This window comes from Meles meles, chromosome 13 (genome assembly GCF_922984935.1).
Source record: "Meles meles chromosome 13, mMelMel3.1 paternal haplotype, whole genome shotgun sequence".
Lineage (NCBI taxonomy): Eukaryota > Metazoa > Chordata > Mammalia > Carnivora > Mustelidae > Meles > Meles meles.
Window position 1 is genome coordinate 82,299,092 of NC_060078.1, and position 19,909 is coordinate 82,319,000.

Here is a 19,909-nt window from a genome sequence, read left to right on the forward strand (position 1 = left end):
AAAAAGACAAACGACCCAATTTAAGATGGGCAAAGGACTTAAGCAGGCTTTCCACAAAAGCAAATATCCTAATGGCTAATAAACAAAGGGAACTGTGCTCCACTTCATTAATCAACAAGGAAAAGCTACTCAAAACCATGAGACACCCATCAGAATGGCTAACGGAAAATAACTGCAAGGTGCCACGTGTTGGAGAGGCCGCGGAGCCACTGGATTCCCAGACAGGGATGTTGCTAACATGCATTAGTAAAATCACTCTTTAAAACTGTTTGGCACGCCCTCGGAGCCACCCATTCACTCATGGGTATACGCTCAACAGAAATCCTTGCATATGTTTCACCAAAGACATGTATAAGAATGTCCATAATAGCCCCAAACTGGAAATTATTCAAATGCCCAACAACAATAGAACTGGTAAATTGTACATTTGCACAAAGAAATTCTACTCAGAAATGAGAATAAGGGACCACAACAATGTGCAATGATTTGGATGACTCACAAACACAACGTATGAAGGACGCCAGACGCACGAAGCACGTCCTGCAAACCCCCTGGCACAAGGCACAGAACAGGCCAACCATCTGGTCAGGGTGTTGATCCCAGAAAGGAGACCCCAGGGAGCTTACGGGGGGCGGATCAGGTTCTACATCTTGATCTGAGCCCCGGTTAGATAGATGTGTTTTGTTTTGTGAAAATGCCTGGAACTGGATTCTTATGACATGTGCATTTTTATGTATAGAGAGTATATTTCAATTAAAAATTTTTAAAAAGAGTCAGTTCTGCTCTTGGCAGGTGTTTATTGCTAACTGCCCAGGTAGTGAGGGAATACCAGTATTCTTTTCTCTAAGGAGACAATGCCACCGGGTCAGACTTATCAACCAGTTGCATACAGGTGTTTCAGGCAGATTTCATTCTGAAAGGGTTTCACAAATCTGTATTTCATGATGCAATTTTACACTAAGCCAATTTCACTGAACTGTGTTCAAAGCAAAGACTGTTTGAAACTTGTAAAAAGTGTAGTATGTATATTATTCATAGCTAGAAATGACAAAAACGACGGAAGTGAAGTTTTCCAGGAGTGGTCTCTTACTGAAATCTACCATCATTTTATTGCAAAATATTTTGCATATAAAAATACATTGGTGAAGTAATGGGGGAAAGAGTCAATTCTTACCCAGCACTCATACGGAAGATGTAGTTACAGTTATTTGCATGCAGAAACACATAGTTATCCCGAGGACAACCCCATAAGATATGGTTATCATTACTCCATTTTAAAGATGGGGAAGCTAAGTGGTTAAACCATGTATTGACGATCACAGATCTCTTATATGAAGCCAATGAGAATGAAACCCGCGTGCCTGTCTCCCATACTCATGATTCTACCCGGGAATGATCTTTACCCACAAACGTGAGTCTGTGGGTCTTGGTGTTGTATCAACATGTCTCTCCTGGACCATGGCAGATTTCCTAGGTATAGACCCCTGATTGATGAGTACTGATCCATCTGCTAGCCAGCATTCATAATCTGATCTAAAAGCTACCAAGTAAGAGGAGAGGGAGAGAGATGCATTAAAGTGGATACCTACCTGAATTCTTTCAGCTAGAGTCTCAGGATGCCCTAACTCTCTTCCTGCGATCTGGATTTGTAACTTGTCTTTAGATCCTAAGAGGTATGCCTCTTCTAATAAACCTATCTTTCCAATAGCTAATTCAAGTTGGTTTCTCTCACTATAGTGAAATGGAAGGAAGGAAGGAAGGAAAAGAGAGGGAAAGGAAAGGAAAGGAAAGGGAAAAGGGGGCAGGGGAAGGAAGGAAAGTAGGAAGGAAAGAAAGAAAAGAAAGGAGAAGAGAAGATAAAAGAAAAGAAAGAAAGAGGCCCCTAAAACAAGATGCTAATCTTCTTCTTGACCATGGTACAAACAAGAATGTGTGAGTGCATGTGTGTGCGTGTGCATGTTTCTGGACAGATTTCCACCCTCGCTCTGTCCCATCCATAAGGGGCTAGCTATATTGTCCTTTTTCTCCCACATTCTCCATCCTAATTCTCCAACAGTCATGACTAACATTTACAGTTGTTACAAGAGGCATTAAATTACACTAACAAGGCGGGACACCTGGGTGGCTCAGTGGGTCAAGCCTCTGCCTTTGGCTCAGGTCATGATCTCAGGGTCCTGGAATCAAACCTCACATGGGGCTCTCTGCTTAGCAGGGAGTCTGCTTCCCCTTCTCTCTCTGCCTGCCTCTCTGCCTACTTGTGCGCTCTAGCTCGCTCGCTCTCTCTCTCTCTCCCCCTCTGTCAAATAAATAAATAAATAAAGTTTTTTTAAAAATAAAAAAATTAATAAATTACACTAACAAGGCAAAACTTCAGGTGTCCAGCCAAAGAATTCACTCACAGCTTGGCTGCGAAATAACCCACTTAGACTAGCTGCATTGCAGAGTGAAAACCCCGGGAATACAGGCTCCATCTTCCGCTGCTGCATAGCTAGGACCCCACTAGATCAACTTTCTCCCTCCTCTGTCTCACTTAGCTCCTTCTGCAAAATAAGACCAGCAGGAACATTCATGCTGGGTCTTTTGTTCTAAAGAACTCAAAGGAACTGAAAGGAAAAAGCCTTTTTACAGTGAGAATTCCAGCCCCAGAGTTCATTTGACCAGCAGGAGTGCACCAGGGTAGAAGAGACAGACAGACTCCCTGGCCATCTTCCTAGGAGCACAGCCCTGAGTCGGGATCGCCAGAAGAGAGATCTCGGGGTCCATCAAATGGTGTGGAGTCCTTTGCCAGCCTGCCTTGCCACAGAGCCTTCTGTCTGCACCATGAAGCCCTGCAGATGGTCCCGAGGTGCTCTCTGCAGGGCTCCCTCATCACATCACCCACGCTTCTTCTCTTTGCCCTCCTTACAAACCGACTTTGCCCTCTGTTCTTTCATAGGATGGTTGGATAACTGGCACAAAACTGATGGCCAGGGTTTAAACTGAACAGCAGCTCACATTTGCTGTGGACTTGTGGACAGCTATCACATGCAGCAGCATAAAATAAGACAAACACCTTCAACTTTGGAAAATTCCCCACGTTGTGACTCCTAAACGCATAGCATAGAATCTTTATACAGAAACAGACAAAACTACATTTCCCAGCATACTTTGCCACTAGGGTGCAGGCATGTGACTCAGAGATCCGCCAATCAGAGGCAGCCCTGCAGGACCTTGGTTTAGAAACCACCACAGGCGGAAGCTCTTGGGGCTTCTTACTGGGACACAAGGGCAGCATCCCAGTCTCAGAGGGCAATGTGATTCTGAGGTTGGCAGCTGCCGTGACAACCTCTGGTTGCGGCAGGGACAGTGGGCTCCCAGGAGGGAGCCTGGGGACACAGCAGCTTCCTGGCTGTGGTAGGGGCAGCATAATCCTGGGTCAGGGGCATCTCCTCCGCCAGGTTGTTTTTCAGAGGCTTGGGAACCGGTTCCTGGCATAAGCCTGTGGCCTGCTGCCAGAGCCCCTCCAGGGATGTCCCTTAATACGTCCCCTGAACTAGCAGCAGGGGGCTTTGTGGTCTGCAACCAAGAACACCCCCCAATTCCCCAGGTCTATGCTGGTGTATATCAAGGACGCTTTCAAAGGACAGGGCTTGTTCCCCCGACTCTCACCCCCTCGACAGCTTCTAGTTTGATCCAAAGCAGGCAGTTGTCTACCTTCCTCTGCTTCCCTGGTCAATCACTTTTTTCTTCAACCTCTGCAACAATTCTGATGAACTTTAAGGACACGTACTAGGTCTGCATAGAAGGTGTGTGAAACAAAGGGGGTGTGGCTGTGCACAACACCAGCATTCACTGCAAGAAGGAAGAATGGTAACGGGGCAGGGGCCTCCAGATCCCATGTTCATTTCCATAGTTACGAGTGAGACAAAGCCCCTCAATTTGTATGGGAGAGGGGAGGGCACACAGATATCAACTTATTATGGAAATGAATGAGGAGATAGGTATCTTCCAAATCGGTTCTCTTTATTTTCTCTGCATGAGTATTTCTTGACTGTTTTCTAAACATCACAAAAATGGCATAACCCACAGTATCCCACGATACTTCCCATGCTCTCAAGCAGTGAGCCAGAAGTCTTGAATTAAAAGGTGTATCCGACAACTTAAAACGTGAAAATACGTACCATGAGCCACGCTGAGGAAGTAGGGGGGAGGCCGCAAAATCACGGAGCAATAGGCTCGTCCCGCCAGCAGCTCAACGTCATTCTGCAGGAGGGTTTCCCAACTTTGGCTGACACTACCAACATTTTGGGCTGGGTCACCCTCAGGTGTGGGCACTGTCCTGGGCATCCCTGGCCTCTACCCACAAGGACGCCACCCCCCAATTGTAAAAACCAGACATCACTGCCACAGAGTCCCTGGGAACAAAATTACCCCTAGCTGGGAACGACAGCTCTGCAGCTAGGCACCACAGGCCACTTTGCCAAAGCATGGCAGTGTGTGTGTGTGTGTGTGTGTGTGTGTGTGTGTGTGTGTGTGCATGCACACAAATGTTTTAGCTTCAGGAATAATGTTTTTCAGTCAAAAGCTCAAGAGTTACACATTAAATCTCAAGGTAATTTTCCTTTATCTCTGAAGCATTTAGAGAGGAAAAATCATTATGAATTCTAATACAAAGAGCTCAAAAATCTCTCAACCTCAAAGTCATTCCCTCTATTTGAGATTTGATATCGAAAACAGATCCTGGATTGTTTAAAAGATCCCTTATCCACCTTTACCTTTCAGGCTTAAAAGCATCGAATTTATATTCTTGAATTTCATTCTGTTTCATATTTATGAGGCTGAACATTATCAGTTCTGTTCTTTTAAATCACCATTTCTTGGCATTATTCTGCTCAGGCTCAAGCCTGGCACACTGGGCAGTCTCTCTCTCAGCGTTTGGAAGGAGCGGTGCCCTGCCACAGTCCTAGTCCTGGAAGGACAGAGCCCTCAAACCGGCTCTGCATCCAAGCTCACCACCTCTGGGCAGAGTTCCTTCGAGTGACTCCCTTCCAACTCCTCCAGCCCTTCCAGCTGTCGCGGCTCACCTACCCTACTCTCTCAGTCAAGACCATCCAGCTGCTCATCTCCCCGGTGCCTCATAGGCCAGTAGAAATCATCAACCAAACTGGATAAGCAGGCAGTGCTCTGACCTAGAAGGGGCACCCCCACCCCCCCAGCACCCCCGGCAGCAAGAGCAGCACCTGTAGACACATCGCCATAGCTAGTGCATGTCTCCAACTGCTAGGTGAGGCCAGGAGCATGAGTGGAGCCATGTGCACGCTGTGGCTGTGCTCGGTGCTATGTGGGAAATGCCCCCACGAAGCTGCCTGGACCTGGTCCACCTGTAGGAGAATTCATGGTTTTTGTTTGCCCCAAGTATTGTCCCTCTCCTCACGGTAATAGAACAGGAGACCCCCGCAGCCTCCTTTCAGAATCCAGCTGATTTGGGAGTAGCTAACAGTTCTAGAACCCAGACATGATGGTAGAGGATTATTATTACTTTTTAGAATTCTGGAATTTTATTTTGTTTTTGGATTTTAGAATATTATTTCCTTTTTTGCAGTTTTCCACAATTTTCATGACCATCCACATCAGTCCCTGAAAGACACTGTCTGATGGTTGTGTGTTTGGGTAGTTCTGTTGGTGGGTCCTCTGCCCCTCCCATCTCCTGCAGGCGCACACACACATCACACACTCCTCCCAGGATGGCAAACGTTGCCTACAGCCAACACAGCCTCCGGAGGAGGCTACAGAGGAGCACATGGTATGGGATTTCTATCTGGAAGGTGTTTCTCCCAGCAGCTGGGAGGATGGATGAAGGAGCACCAACTGGAGGCAGGATCCCTATTGGGACGCTAGTCTCCAGCTTCTCAGGACAAAGATAATAAAGATAGGCATTAAAGTTGATGTTTCAATCTTTGAAGGTGGCATTTGAGCACTGGAGGGAAAGGAAGAAAGGGAGGGAGGGAGGGAGACAGGGAAGGAAGGAAGAAGAAAAGGTGAAAGACAGGGAGAAGGAGTAAAAGAGAGAGGGAGGAAGGGAAGGAAGGAGGAATGGTCAGGATCCGCATGCCTAAGGCAAGGACAAAGACCAGGGAGCATTCCAAAATTCCATTCCATTTATTCCAATGAAATAAAGGACTTATGAGTTGGGGACCATTCGGAAAAGAATATTAGGGCCCGATAAGGGAGAGAGTCCAGAGCCAGCTAAGTCCTCGGTCCTTGTGACTCTCCAAGCGGGGGTTCCCCAGACCACAGCACCAGCCTCTGCTTTAGCATTGCTACCCAGGAACTAGATAAAAATGCAAATTCTCAAGTGACTGCCTCCTACCTCCAGATACCCCTGCCATGGGGCTGGGCCATCTGAGTTGTAAGAAAGCCCCCAAGTAATTCTGAGGCTTTCTAACGCTTGAGACCCACTGCCGCGAGCAACAGGGAATCAGTGAAGATGACTGGGCAGACAAGCCCCTTCTCTCTGTCCTAAAGACCGAAGCAACTCACTTTTTTCCAGCCTCTCAGATATGAATGGTAACTTCCTAGGGTAAGTACTCCAAGCCCTCATTCCAGACCTTTGCCTTCAGCACATCATCTAACATCGGGCCTCTGCTGTCTCAGGGACAGCTCTGCTACTCTAATATTTACGGTGTGGACATCACCTTCCTAGAGCAATAGCCAGGCGTGATGAGTGAAAGGAGGAGAAGTGAGGAGCACTCTTGAAACCAGAGCCTTGAGCATCCCTGGGCCGGCAGCTGCGCAGCTGTGGGGCCCTGAGACCTTTGCTTTCATTAAGCAAAAGAAAGTGTTGGTGGAGCAGGGCCACAAAGAAGCCTTCCCAGGCGCTGACACGAGAGATCAGGTGAGAGAAAAATCAGCCACAATGCCCTTCGTGGGTTAATTCAGCCTTTGCCTGTGTGAGCTGCCAGGAGTTGCCTTTCTTTGCCTCTTGCTTTGTTTACAACACAGCGTAAGTACAAACCAGGTCAGTAATTGCTGCCTGGCCCCTTCTTCCAAACGGTCATTTGCATCTGTTTCTTCCCCGCAGCGCAGCGCTTACATTTCCTAAGCTGCTTGGAAAATGCCTATAGAACAGTTCTCTTAGTTGGGCCACCTAATCCCCAAAGTTAAGAGCAGGGAGTGTCGGAGGGTGACTCTGGAGACTGAGCTCCTGGACAGAAGTGGGGAGAGGGTAAAACATCAAGGCAGAGATCAAAACACCGGCTCAGGGAGGAAGTTCTTCAATTTAAAATCTGTACTTCCTCCTGTAACCGCAGATTCTGCTCCTGGGCAAGGTCCCATTATCCCACCTCCCGCCCCAAGCCTCGAGACAAACGTCCAATGGGAAGGGACTCTCAGAGGCCAGTAGGAAGGGACCCCACATGGCTTCTTGTTGATGAACAAAGGAGGCAGCCGGGCTTCAGCAACATCAAAACAACAGGACTAATGTAAAGGAGAGTCTGTAATTCTCCACTCACGCCACTGCAATGGCGGAAGAAGGGTGAGCTGTGAGGTTGCATGCCTATGGAGGACAGAAGCCACCAAGCCGTGACCGCTGGGTTGTCACAGCCCAATGACGCAGCAGTGACGTTAGGGAGGACTCACCGTTCCTGGCCACATTTATATTTTATTGGATAATTAGTGTTTTAGAGCACGGATGGGATCCCGGGCGTCTTAAGACCTCTGTGCGTCAGGAGCTAGAGAACCTTAAGAGTTGAGTGGAGATGTGCTTGATCAGTTGAGACCGTGTAATATTTTATAGACATTTAATCAAGCACTTAGGAACTTTATGCTCTTTCTTTTCCCATTTTGGAGCCATTAAAATGTGGGGTTTTTTAAGGCCCCGACCATCTCACAGAGCTCTGAGAAGCAGTCAGGCCGAAGCTGTGAAGGCTACAGAAGCTGAAGGAAGGAAGGAAGGGCCCTAGGGAGCTGCGACTGTGAACTGCACATGCCACAGCCCAGCCCTCGGTCTGCACAGGAGATGAGTTGCCAAGAGGACCAGACACAGGATTTCAGGGAGGAGCAAGTGACAACAAGAGCAGAGTTTCAGAAGGGACGGAAGAGATCACAGGGTAGGGGTAGCTCAGCGTCATCAGGAATCTGGTGTTCTCGAAGATGTATGTCGTTTGCAAGTTACTCATTTCCTACATTGTATCCTCTCTACTCTGTAGTCTTCAAAAAAAGTCCTTTTTTGTTCTCAAACACTGTGTTGGGACAGGAGCTTTTACAATAACTATGTTCCAGAAATAACATCGCTGGCATTCTGGGCAAGATACCGCTTGCCTCCATTCTGCATGGGGAGGGCAGGAAAGACTGCAGGGAGGGCCGTATTGTGAAGGAGCTCACCCAGGGAAAGCTAAAATGAAGGCTGAAAAGTAGCATGAACCCCAGGAAGGAAATGCGGGTGAAGTTTTGGAACCACGAGAGCAGAAACAACCCATACATCCCTGATAGCTGGACAATATCCTAACTGTGGACGGCGAGGCAGATGCTACCGAGAATGAAGTAGGTCTCTACGTGCTGAAGTGGGTATGTTTCCTCTACGTACCTTCCTAGGTGGTAAGCCCAAGCTACAGGACAGTATGAATGGAAAGATCTCGTTTACATAAGAAAACAAAAAAAGAAGCCTAAAACACACAAATCCTGTGTGTGTCCAATATAAACACATCCATATATACGTAAATGTCCACCAAAGGATTGGAAGGAAATGCAGGAAAATGTGAGCCAGGATCACATCTGGGGAGGGAGCTTGGGAAGACTGGGCTGAGAGCGGACTGTTGAGTCTTTCATAACCGCCGGCACATGTCAACACCTCATCTGGGCTGGCCACCATTCTCAATGCCACGTCCACGAAGCGAACCAGATGTGGACCCAGCGCCCTCCAGACAGTGACGTTCACGGGGGAGGAGACCATAAACAAACACACAAATGGATAAAATCAGGTGCAGATCAGCGCCATGGAGGGGATGACCGAGAGTGGCAGGCAGGGGTGGGGAAGTCCTCTCTGAGGAGCTGGTTCACAGTAGGAGCATCCTGGGCAAGAAGGTCAACCAGAGCAAAGATCCTGAGTCAGGAAGAGTTCACCATGTTCAAGAGATAGAAAATAGACCCACAGGGGCAGGGAGTGGTGAACAGAGAGGTGAAAAGGGACCCCACAAGGTAGGCGGGGGCCTCACAGCATAGTCAAGGGCTTGGACTGTATTCTAAGTGCAATGGAAAGACTCTGGAGAGATCGCAGGTGGCAGAGGACAGACGTGATCGGGTTTGTACTGAGAAAGTTCACACTGGCTCCTGCAGAGGCAGGGAGACAGTCTCAGGGGAGAATATTCCAGCAGCCAAGGCAAAGAGTGACATGGTTTGCCAAGGGGACAGGCAGTAGACGTGTCAAGTGGTGGTGCTTCAGGATCTGTGTTTGAAGGACAGTTTGGCAGGACTTAGAGATGCATTCCACAAAACAAAAGGGACCACTACGTCCCTTTAAGGAAGGCCTGAGCCACTCCGTGGAAGACGGTTTCCCTGTTGAGATTGGTCGGACTGGGTGCGGGGGCAAGACTGGAGGGAAGATCAACAGAGGTGCCATCCAAGAGCTGTAAGTGGGCGGCCCTATAGGCAGGGGTGGGACATGGGAGAAGGTTCGGACTGAGGCCGTGACCGAGAGAGGCTGTCATTAGCCCCAGATGGTGTCCCAACTATGGGGCAAGATGATATCGCCTGGAGAGATGAAGCAGGTAGATAAGAGACTGGGGCTCAGGGGCACACCAAGATCAGGGTCTGAGCAAGGGAAAGGAGCCTTTGAGGAAGACAGAGAAAGAAAAGGGGCTGCAAGTGACAGAGTGGCCTTAAAACCTAGGGCAGCAACGAGTTCATGAAGGGAGAAAGTGACCTGCTGTCCCAGATGCCCCTGAGCCGGGAGCACAGTGAGGCAGAGATATGGCAACATGGCCGTCCCTGATGCCGGGACCATGGTGGGTTCGGTGGTGGGAGGGAGATGATCTGGGTCAAAGCAGGCTGCAGAGAGAATGGATCATGTTCTCATCTGCCATCTAAAAGCCCTCGTTAAGGGCTCCCAGAATTCTCTGGCCTTGATCTTGAACCGTGGAACTCGGCCCCCACTGAGCTTCCTCCTGTACTTGTGGTCATTCATTAGGTTGCAAGAATGCAGAGTCTTTGGAAACCCAAGCGGGTCATTAGAATGTCAGGCTGCACTGCGCAAAGTGGACCAAAAAATTCTAATTGATACCCACGAAGCGGACCTCTGCTCCACACTGATTGATAGATGGGGCTCTTCTGCTGAGACGCAGAATGTGCTTGCATAGCCTTTGGATGGCTGCCACCCCTCCTGACAAACCCATCTTTTATCTCCCCCGCAAGTGACAGCACCAGAAAAAGAGGATCTAAATTATTTAGCTTTACGGGTTGCCCATTCTCGATGTTTAAAATGCCGAAAAGGCAGACTGCAAATAAGGAATTTTGTGGAATCTCCAGCAGCTCTCAACCGGAGGCTGCACCGGGGAGGAGGGGAGGTGGCGTGCAGGTCAGGGGAGACCCAGCCTCCAGCTCCAGCCTGACACAGACTCACCTGGGCCAATCACAACCTTTCCCAGGCCCAGTTTCCCTATCTCATACCGTATGGAGCAGACTAATGTCTAACACTTTTCGATGTGGAGCAGTCTGCTCAGATGAAACCCTATGCAGAAGACCAGTGAAGAATGGGTAAAAGTAGAGGAGCCATGTTGGGATTGGGGGACAATCCAGGATCCCCCAGACCTACCTTTCCATGGACACATAACCCATCATGGCTCCAAATCTTAAGCTCTGAGAATGTTCAAGCCCACTCGATGATTCCATTTAGAAAATAACCCACCAGACTCCCCTTATACGGAAAAAAAAAATGAGCCTCAACCCTTACTTTGTACCATCCACAAAAATTAATTTGAAATGGATTATAGATCTGAATATAAAAGCTAAAACTATAAAAACTTACAGAATAAAACATAAGAGAAAATCTCAATGTCTTACAGTAGCAAATATTTCTTAGAACTTCAAAAATACTGACCATAAAAGAATAAAATGATAATGGGACTTCATCAAAATTAAAATCCGGCCTCTGAAAGACACCATGAAGAAAAGGGAAAGGCAAGCCACACACTGGAAGAAAATATTGGCATCATTTATATCTGGCAAAAGGCTTGTACCTGCATTATATAAAGAACTTTTATCACAGGGTGAGTGGGTTGCTCAGTTGGTTAAGCGTCCGACTCTTGACTTCCGCTCAGGTCTATGATCCCAGGTTGTCAGATCAGCCCCGGGTCAGGCTCCGAATTCAGTGGGGAGTCTACTAGGGATTCTTTCCCTCTCCCTCCCCTTCTGCTCCTTCCCCCACTCATGCATGCTATCTCTCTCAAATAAGTAAATCTTTAAAAAAAAAAAGAACTTTCATAACTAACTTGATAAGAAGACAACTCCATTTAAACTCTTCATAAATAAAGACAGAAAAATGACAAATAAGGGGCACCCAGATGGCTCAGTCAGCTAAGCATCTGCCTTTGGATCAGGTCATGATCCTGGAGTCCCAGGATCGAGTCCCGTGTTGGGCTTCCTGCTCAGTGGGGAGCCTGCTTTTCCCTCTCCCTCTGCTTCTCCCCTCCCCCACCGTTCATGCTCACTCTTTCACTCACTCTCTCTCTAATAACTAAATGAAATCTTTTTTTAAAAAAAAGATATAAATGACAAGCACATGGAAAAGTGCTCAACACCTTTAGTCATCAGAGAAATGTACAGTGAAACCACAATGAGCTATCCCCAGACACCTGCCAATGGTTTAAACTAAAAATACTGACAATATCAAATGTTGATGAGGGTGTGGAGAAATCCAAACTTTCACAGATTGCTGGGGGGAGCGTGAGGCGGTACAGCTCACTTTGGGAAAAAGGCAATTTCTTATAAGGATAAACCACAAAGGTTTACTACAAAACCAAACAATTTCAGTCCCCTCCCCCACAAAAAAGAAAATATATGTCCACACACCGATCCAGTATCCAAGTGTCTGTAACTGCATTCATCACCGCCATGGTCCATCCACACAACGGAGTGGAATGGAATATTACTCGGCAAAGAAGAGGAGCCGGTGGGTGTTCTAGGCAGCAGGGCTGAAGTGCTCAGGAGCTCAGGTGAGGGAACACAGCGTGTCCGAGGGGCAGGGAGGCCAGAGAACAGCCAGGAGGCTGGGAGGAGGCTGGCGCCAGACGCCACACAGCCTTGGCAAGCACTGACCCTGGACTGGTTCAAGGGCAGGAAAAGGGATGGGGCTGACTAGCTTGGTCAGATGTGCATTAAGAGACAGGCTGGCGGCCAGGAAGAGATTAACTGGAAAGGGGCAGGGGAAGATGGGGAGAGACCGGCTAGGAGCACCCGATGACTGTGGCTGGGCTTACGTGGGGACGACGGAGAGGCGGGTGCATTTGTTGTAAGAGAACATTCTAGCACAACGTAATGACTAACCGGGTCTGGAGAAACGACGGTACTTACCCTGTTAAACTCCGTCTTCTTAGCTTCGGCCTTTCCTCTTGGTTCCGTGGTCCGGCGCATAAGCAATTCCTTGCAAATCTGATCAGTGACTACTTGTGTCATCCGAGTCATTGTCACAAACATTGAAACAAGACAAGGAACATGACGGCACGAACGACTCTCCCCTCCGCGCCGAGCTGGAACAATGCTCTTTACTTCACCGTGAATCCACGGAGCCCACATTTCTCTGCTCTTCCCTCAATATCATGAAAGACCTGGTCCGACGCCCCAGGAGCACCCACATCACTTGCCACTCCTCTGAACCGCAGCTCTCGGAAGCACATTGGAGAAAGGAGGAGAGGAGAATGTGGCTTACTCTTTTGGAAACCAGCCCGGCCCCATAGACATCTCCAAGGACTTGCTTGGGGTCTTCGATCACCGACCGGTTGCAGAGCTAGTCCCACATCCAGGACCCTGAACACCACTCACTCCTGCCCCTTCCCCAGCAGCTCCAGCGCTGAGATGAGCTGACCTTTGACCCTGCTGTGCGGTGCCTATAAACTCCGGTGAATAATTCCATCTGGCGTGCTTTTCTTGGTAGAGAGAAAGAAACAGCAAATATCCTCTTGACATCTTTCTTTCCCGAACATCCTATAATCTGACCATAGGGGAATTAATATCTTTGAACCCAAGTCCATTGGAAGCGGATACGTAGCACAAAGCCCAGCCTGTCCTCCAGCCGTGCCACCCAACAGGCTACAATTTAAACACCCATCACACCTGCACGACTTCACGCCCCTTGCCTGCACTCTCCTCGGTCCTACACGTTTCCTGTGTCCTCCTCTGCCAGACCTGTAATTGAGGTACGATGTCAGCTCGCCAGTCACTCGCAGTTGGCATGTGAGCTGACCTTGAGGAAGGAAGCAGTTACCAGCTCACGGATGGGCTGATTCGGTGGTGGCGTTTCTGAACTGATTGAAGCAGGCTGTCAAAACTGAGCGAAATTAATGAGTTTACCAGAGAGTGTTCCCAGCTCTGGCACCGGGGTGTGGCGTGGGGATGGAAATGGGAACCTACTGTTTCTCCTTTTTTCCCTGCCCTTCTCCCTCCTCCCTGCCTTCATCCTTGCCTCCTCCTCCTCCTCTCCTCTCTCTCTTCCTTCTAATTAAATGATGAAGGATTTCCTGGCTGTGGTTGTCTATAACTGGTGTTGTTCTGTCTCGGAACCAAACCCTCACATGTATCTACTGGCAAACTTCAACTTGCGGTTTTGTTGACCATAACTTGGAAGCATGAAGACATGTCTGTCGGGGTCGGTGGGCCTCTGCCTAAGCCTGTTGCCCACTTCCCCAGTCTCCGCTCTTTCTGGTAAAACTCCCCCCTGCACGTGGAACAGAACGCTGTGTGCCACAGGGATGGGATGCCGGGCGCCGCTGGTGTTCCACTGTTGGAAAGGAAGGCTGGAAGCAGCTCCTGGGGCCAGTCAGTGGGTGAAAGGGCAGCGCCAAGGGAAAGACCAGGAGACAGAGCCTGGACAGCACCCACGGATGCCCTTCCGAGACTCCGGGGAGAAGCACTACCCTCTGGCTGGCCCCTCTGCTTTGCAGGGTTTTAAGTGGCCTACCAATAGCTGTGCACAATTAGAGGTGGGTTCGGAAAACTAGTCATAGGGGACTGGGCACGAATCCCTTTCCAATTGTTAATATTCGTTAAAGAGCTTTCTGTCTTTCAGGATGCATCAAACACTCATACTCCTTTAAAAGCACAAGCCAGAGAATGCGACTTGGGAGGGTACCATTTGCTTGGTTTTTCCAGCCAGGAAAGCAATATGTTCTTGTTTTCATTCTCAGAACAAAGCTTTGGGACGGAGGTGTAACACAGGAGGAGGCAGAGAAGAGCACTTTCTTTTCACCATTCCTTAGATGAGATATTTTGAAAGCTCCAAGATGTTAACTGCCTAATCACTTCCCCTAAGAACTGTCTCCTTGGCCACACCAGTCAAATTATTTAGATAAAAGCACAGAGCAGGCTCAGCTAGTGGGAGCCACGGTGTGGGTGTGGGTGTGGGTGTGGGTGTGTGTGCAGTTGGGTGACTCTCCAGTCGGCCCGGGAGGCCCAGCGGGTGGCCAGCTTCGCCAGAGCTGACATGCTGAGTCCAGCCTTCTGAGCTCTGCAGGTAACCCACTTCCCCAGCGAGACGCCATGGAGAAGATGCCATAGACTTTTCCAAGGGCAGCACCATCGCCTCTTGTGGCCCTCGGACAAACACTCACTGAGCCTTGGTTTGTGCAGAAACCTGCTCTGTGCGCAGGGAAGACACACGCAGGGAACGAAAGGCAGACGCAGCGAGAAGCTCATGAGCAAATTCACAACAACCAAAGCAAAGCCAGCCACACGCCGGACTCGGAAGGCACTGGGAGAGACGGGACACACCCCCTCACCCCGATGGGGGAAAATCCATCTCACCCACCGAATTGCAAACCAAGAAAAAAGAAAGATACCTAGATTCTTTCCTTTCTGTTCAGACCAGAAAATTTACAAGACGTACCGCAGGCCTAGCTACACACTAAAAGAGAGAGCGTGCATGGGCGTATCTGTGCTTAAATCGACGTCTTACATTAATTAAGGGACAGTGAAGCCAGGGATGTGCCATGTTTATCTCCTTCTCTTTGCCGAAGCATCCTATATGACGCCTGACCTCCAACGACCGGTTCTTCCAGCCTCCTGCCCCTCTGGTGCATGTGTGCACCAACTATCTCATCTGATTTATTTTTTTTAATTTTGATAAAACAAAATGACTTTTCTAGTTATACCCTAGGATTCAGAGGCTAAAAAAAAGTTCCATGTTCTGAGGCTCCTACCACACAGACACTCTTTGGGGACCCAGAAGAGCCAGCAAACTGCCCTCCTAAGGAACTACAAGGACATCTGGTGATGCCCAGGCGGGGGCACCACCCTCACCACGTGGGGAGCATGGCCTTGGGAGGCTTTCAGGAAGCAGGAAAACAGCCCACTTTCCCACACTGACGTCTCCCTCAAATGTTTCAACTCCAAATGCCACAGATTGTCCTACAAGAGAAGTAGACATCTGCGTGCACTTCACAGAAGGAAAACGCATTTTGCTAAGCACTAGTTTTCACGTTGGCTATGCAAATGTCCATCCCACAGCCAGCCTCCTCCTGAACGGGAGAGCAGAAGGGCTCTTCTGAACGAGGCCCACGGACCTAGCTCCAGGAACAATGTGCCCTGGACTATCTGCACGCATTTCGGGAGGAGCTTTTCGGATGAATCACATTCTGGCCCAGGTTTTAGCCATGATACAAGTCCACGTTCCCTGGGTTCGGGGCTACAGTGAAGGTGTTGCATGCACCTGCCGGGGGAACTCCTCCCTTACGCCCTGAGTGTCCACCTTGGGGAGCAAACTGCTGGGAGCACACTCAACAAACACTGATGGAAACGGAGAGTGAGCCGCTGCTCTGCTCCCTGCCCCGTGTCTGTCTCAGAATACCTCATCTCCTACCCACCTGGGGAGGCGGAGCCAGGGCAAGCCCCACCCAGGCTCAGGTGCTGTGAGTGGGCGCTCCCGGGTCTCAACCTAGGGTGGTCGGGCTGCAGAACTCCAGCTCCGACGCGCTTTCTGGGATGCACAGCCAGGTCCCGGCAGCATCTGGCCCCTTGGGAGTAAGGGCTGTGCCCATCACTGCTTCCCTGGTTTGTCAGAGACCTTCGACATAAAGGCTCAGATGCTTATGTGTAAGCAAATGAGCCCAAATTTCTAGAAGCAGCTGAACCTCTTCCATGTCAGGAAGTGTCTTCCAAAGGACGGTGTCATAGTTAAGTTGACAGGTTTTGGGTTTTCTTTTTTTGGTCTTTCTTAGCCACACATAAAACAACGGCGCGTCTTACCAACGGTGGACCCTGGACTTGAGGAAACACGGTAACGCCTACTTACCCCATTGTAGAAGGACAGAGCTTTCCCCAGGTGGTTTTCAAAATTCAGAATAACAAACAATGGGTGGTAGAACAACGCAGAGTAGCAAATCAGGGAGAGGGCCACAGTGAGGGGACAAGAGGGGCACTACACAGAAGATGGCAGGTTCCAGGGTAGGGGGTGGGATTTTACAGCCGTCACACTGGAGAAACAGTGGAGCGCCCCAGTCTGAGGTGGAAGTCAGGGCATGAGCCGTGCCATCTGCCATCTCGAACAAGACAATATCCCAGGGTTTGACTGCTGGCTGCCCCCACTTGCTGTGTGCCCTTCGATGAGCTGCGTAAGCCCTCTAGGGCTCAGCGTCCCGACGTGTAAAGGGGCTAACAGTCGCACCTCCTTCCCAGGCTGATGTGAAGGTTAAGGGCCTTCATCTGTGTTTTAGCTACGGAAAAATCTTACACTGTTCCAGCCCTAAAAGGCAGTGCCGGAAGAAGCACGGTTGAATCCACACATTATCAGGATGTGGGGGAAGCTCCTGCTGGATGCCAAAAGGAACTGGAAACAGGGAAGGTGGGGGAAGGGTGCGAGGCCATCCACGAAGCCTGACTTCAGGAGATGCTCCAGGGTCGCCCTCTCCTTCGGACTCAAAGTCGGGGGAGACACACACCCACCAAAGACAGGTGAGTACAAAGCCTGAGATGAAATTAGACTGGATAAGCTTGAGAAGAAAGGCTTGCCCTCATTTTCCCAGAGTGTGGCTCTCCACCTTCTCAATTCCCTCACGTCTTTATTTCCACCCCTCCTGAAGCCACCCCGGCTCCTTCCAGAAGCGCAGTTTCAGAGAAACCACCAGGCTTTTCCCGGCTCTCCCGGTGGCAGCCTGGCCCTGACCTTCTGCCTGATTATTCCTTGGTATCTAAGTAAAACTGAGCCACAACGGAAAACATAAACCTTCCATGTTACCTGGGAGCCCATTCCAGTACCGCATTTTCACAAGGGAAGAAAGAAGCCTTCAGGTAATTTACCCGATACTTTTTTTTTGGTCTGAGTGTTTAGCTGTCTTGATCCTTTATTTCCTTTCTCCAGACTCGATCTTTAGTTGAAAGGGGAAAAAAAATCTGTATATATGCAGTTGTTTTAAAAGAGAGAAAATTGCTTGAACAAAAAGTCCCCAGTCTTCACGGAGAATCTCATCTCTACTCTTCAAGACAAGAAAGATAATCTATAAAACACAGAAATGCAAAATGCAGATGCAGTGTCTTCCCCGGTTCCCCAGACAACAAGCAAAGTTCATTTGGGGCTTTTCTTTTTTTTTAAATTTTCCTCAGAAGCCACAGAGTGAGACAACTGGGTTTTTCCACAAGGCTCAACATCCTAAGGGTCAGAAAGGCTGAAGTTCTGGTAATAGACTCCGAGTTTGCTGAGGTAACAATTTATCTATACTTCTCTGCAAGGTCCACCAAGCTTGAGTTTCTTCAGCTACATGAATCCATTTTAATAAGAGCTGACAGTTTAATCAGGTAAGATAAGGCGTATTTTCATAATAGGGCACAAGAGGGATGCATATTTTTCCATTAATGGATCTTGGGATTTGGTCACGTAGCCTCAGCATAAAATGTAGACATTTCATTCCAAGTGTACCCTTTTGATCTGTGCCACACCAGGAAAGCTCAGGGAAAAAAAGGCGAAACTGCTGTAAAGGACACTTGATAATGAAATAGATTGCGCACATTAAAGAGAACTCGACTTTCAAATGAATGTTGCTCCATGACTTCAGTCACGCTAATCACTTAATGGCCATTTTTAACCTTATAACTAAGACATGGGGGAAAAAATTGCTTCATTCTGGAAAATGGCTTCATATTTATTCTCAGTAGAGAGAATGTGGGCCCACAGGTCATGAATATGGGTGAGCGTAAACACCGTCCAAGGAGCATGGCCCTTGATGTGCCAAACCAGAGATGCAGAGGCAGGAAGGCATTTCTCTGACTCCAGCCCTCTCCCCTCTGACTCTGGCATGGGCTCAGGCCTCTCTGACGAAAGGCACAGCCGCTGGGCCTGGGGTGATGGGCAGGGTCAGCCCTGCAGGGTACAAGGTGAGACTCTGTTCTCTCTGGGAATTGACTATGGAAGACCCTGGAAAGGTCCCAGTGTCCCTGCAAAATAGCCATTCCATGGGGATCCCGGGTCCCTGCTGGGAGCAGCCTGGGTCCATGGGCCTGGGAAGACATCCAGGAGAAGGGAAAAGATGGGCTGTACCCAGTCCCCAGCCCCCAGCCCCGAAGAGCGCTCAACCCTAAAGCCTGATTAGCCAAGAAGAAAAGTAGGCTCCCGGGTCTCCTGGTTTCCTGCTGGTGTCTTGACAACACCTGCCCTTAGAGATGGAGCCAAAAATTACTAGGGCCTGGGGTTAGAGGACCCTACAACCCAAGAAGAGAGGAACAACCAGAAACCCAGAAAATTGGGATCCTTAAGAAACAGAGCTACAAGAGAGTACAGAGGAAAACTTAAAATAATAATAATAAAGTAACATTCAATTGCAGCATATATTTTAAAAAGACTTTAACTAAATATGATCTTTAATTTTAAAATTCTATCTATAGGGGCACCTGGGTGGCTGAGTTGGTGAAGCATCCGCCTTTGGCTCAGGTCATGATCCCGGGGTCCTAGGATCGAGCCCCGCGTTGGGCTCCCTGCTCAATGGGGAGTCTGCTTCTCCCTCTCCCTGCCACTCTCCCTGCTTGTACTCTCTCATTCTATCAAATGAATAAATAAATAAAATATTTTTTAAAAAAGACCTCTAAATTTCCATCTATGTATTGCAGTAGAGGATGGCCACTATTGAGACCCAAATTAGTAGCTTTGAAATTAAGTAGAAGAAATAGCTCAGACTACAGAGTAGCTCTTGAAGGGCAATGCGGTTTTAAGTTAGAGTCTGTGAAGACAGAACCCAGGGGACCCACGGATTCCTAAGAGTTCTGCCCGCAGTGCATAAAGCAACTTTCAAGACAGGAGAACACTCATCAGGGATTGTATTGATGTCATGATTAAAAGAATGTCCTTTGAGACATGAAATGATATTAAAAAAATGAATAATGTCACTCTTGTAGGTTATAATCAGTATGATAAATGATTTTGGTTTTAAAACACTTGGAGAGGAAAACAAGTATAGTCCACTACCATAACATCATCGGTCCTTCTGGTCCTTACTAGTGGCTGTGGCTGCTCACACTTGCTGTGACCTGTGACTGTCTCTTCTCTCTTTTCTCTTTGAGCAACAAGAAGATACTACAGCTCATCTGCGTCACTTCTGAAGGTTATCCTAGAGTGGGTTGTCCAATATCAACTTTCTTGGCAAGTAAAAGCACCTAAACTACTACCAGGGAAACAAAAAGGTCTAGGCATTCCACCTGCTCTACTCCAAGAACTTTGAGGGGTTCTAATGTTAGGAGACAG

General features: G+C 48.6%; 1 protein-coding gene across 5 annotated transcripts in view; it reads right to left on the bottom strand.

Moving 5' to 3' along the window:
* C13H10orf90 (chromosome 13 C10orf90 homolog) overlaps positions 1 to 19,909 on the bottom strand; it is a 210,913-nt gene that overhangs the window by 134,950 nt on the left and 56,054 nt on the right. Inside the window, exon 1 of one of the 5 annotated variants that reach the window (XM_046027353.1) lies at positions 12,544 to 12,572. The exons of the other annotated variants lie outside the window; for them this stretch is intronic. The gene's annotated coding sequence lies outside the window, so the exon portion shown is untranslated. Of the gene's footprint in view, positions 1 to 12,543; positions 12,573 to 19,909 lie in introns of those variants that run through there. 5 annotated transcript variants of the gene reach the window in all.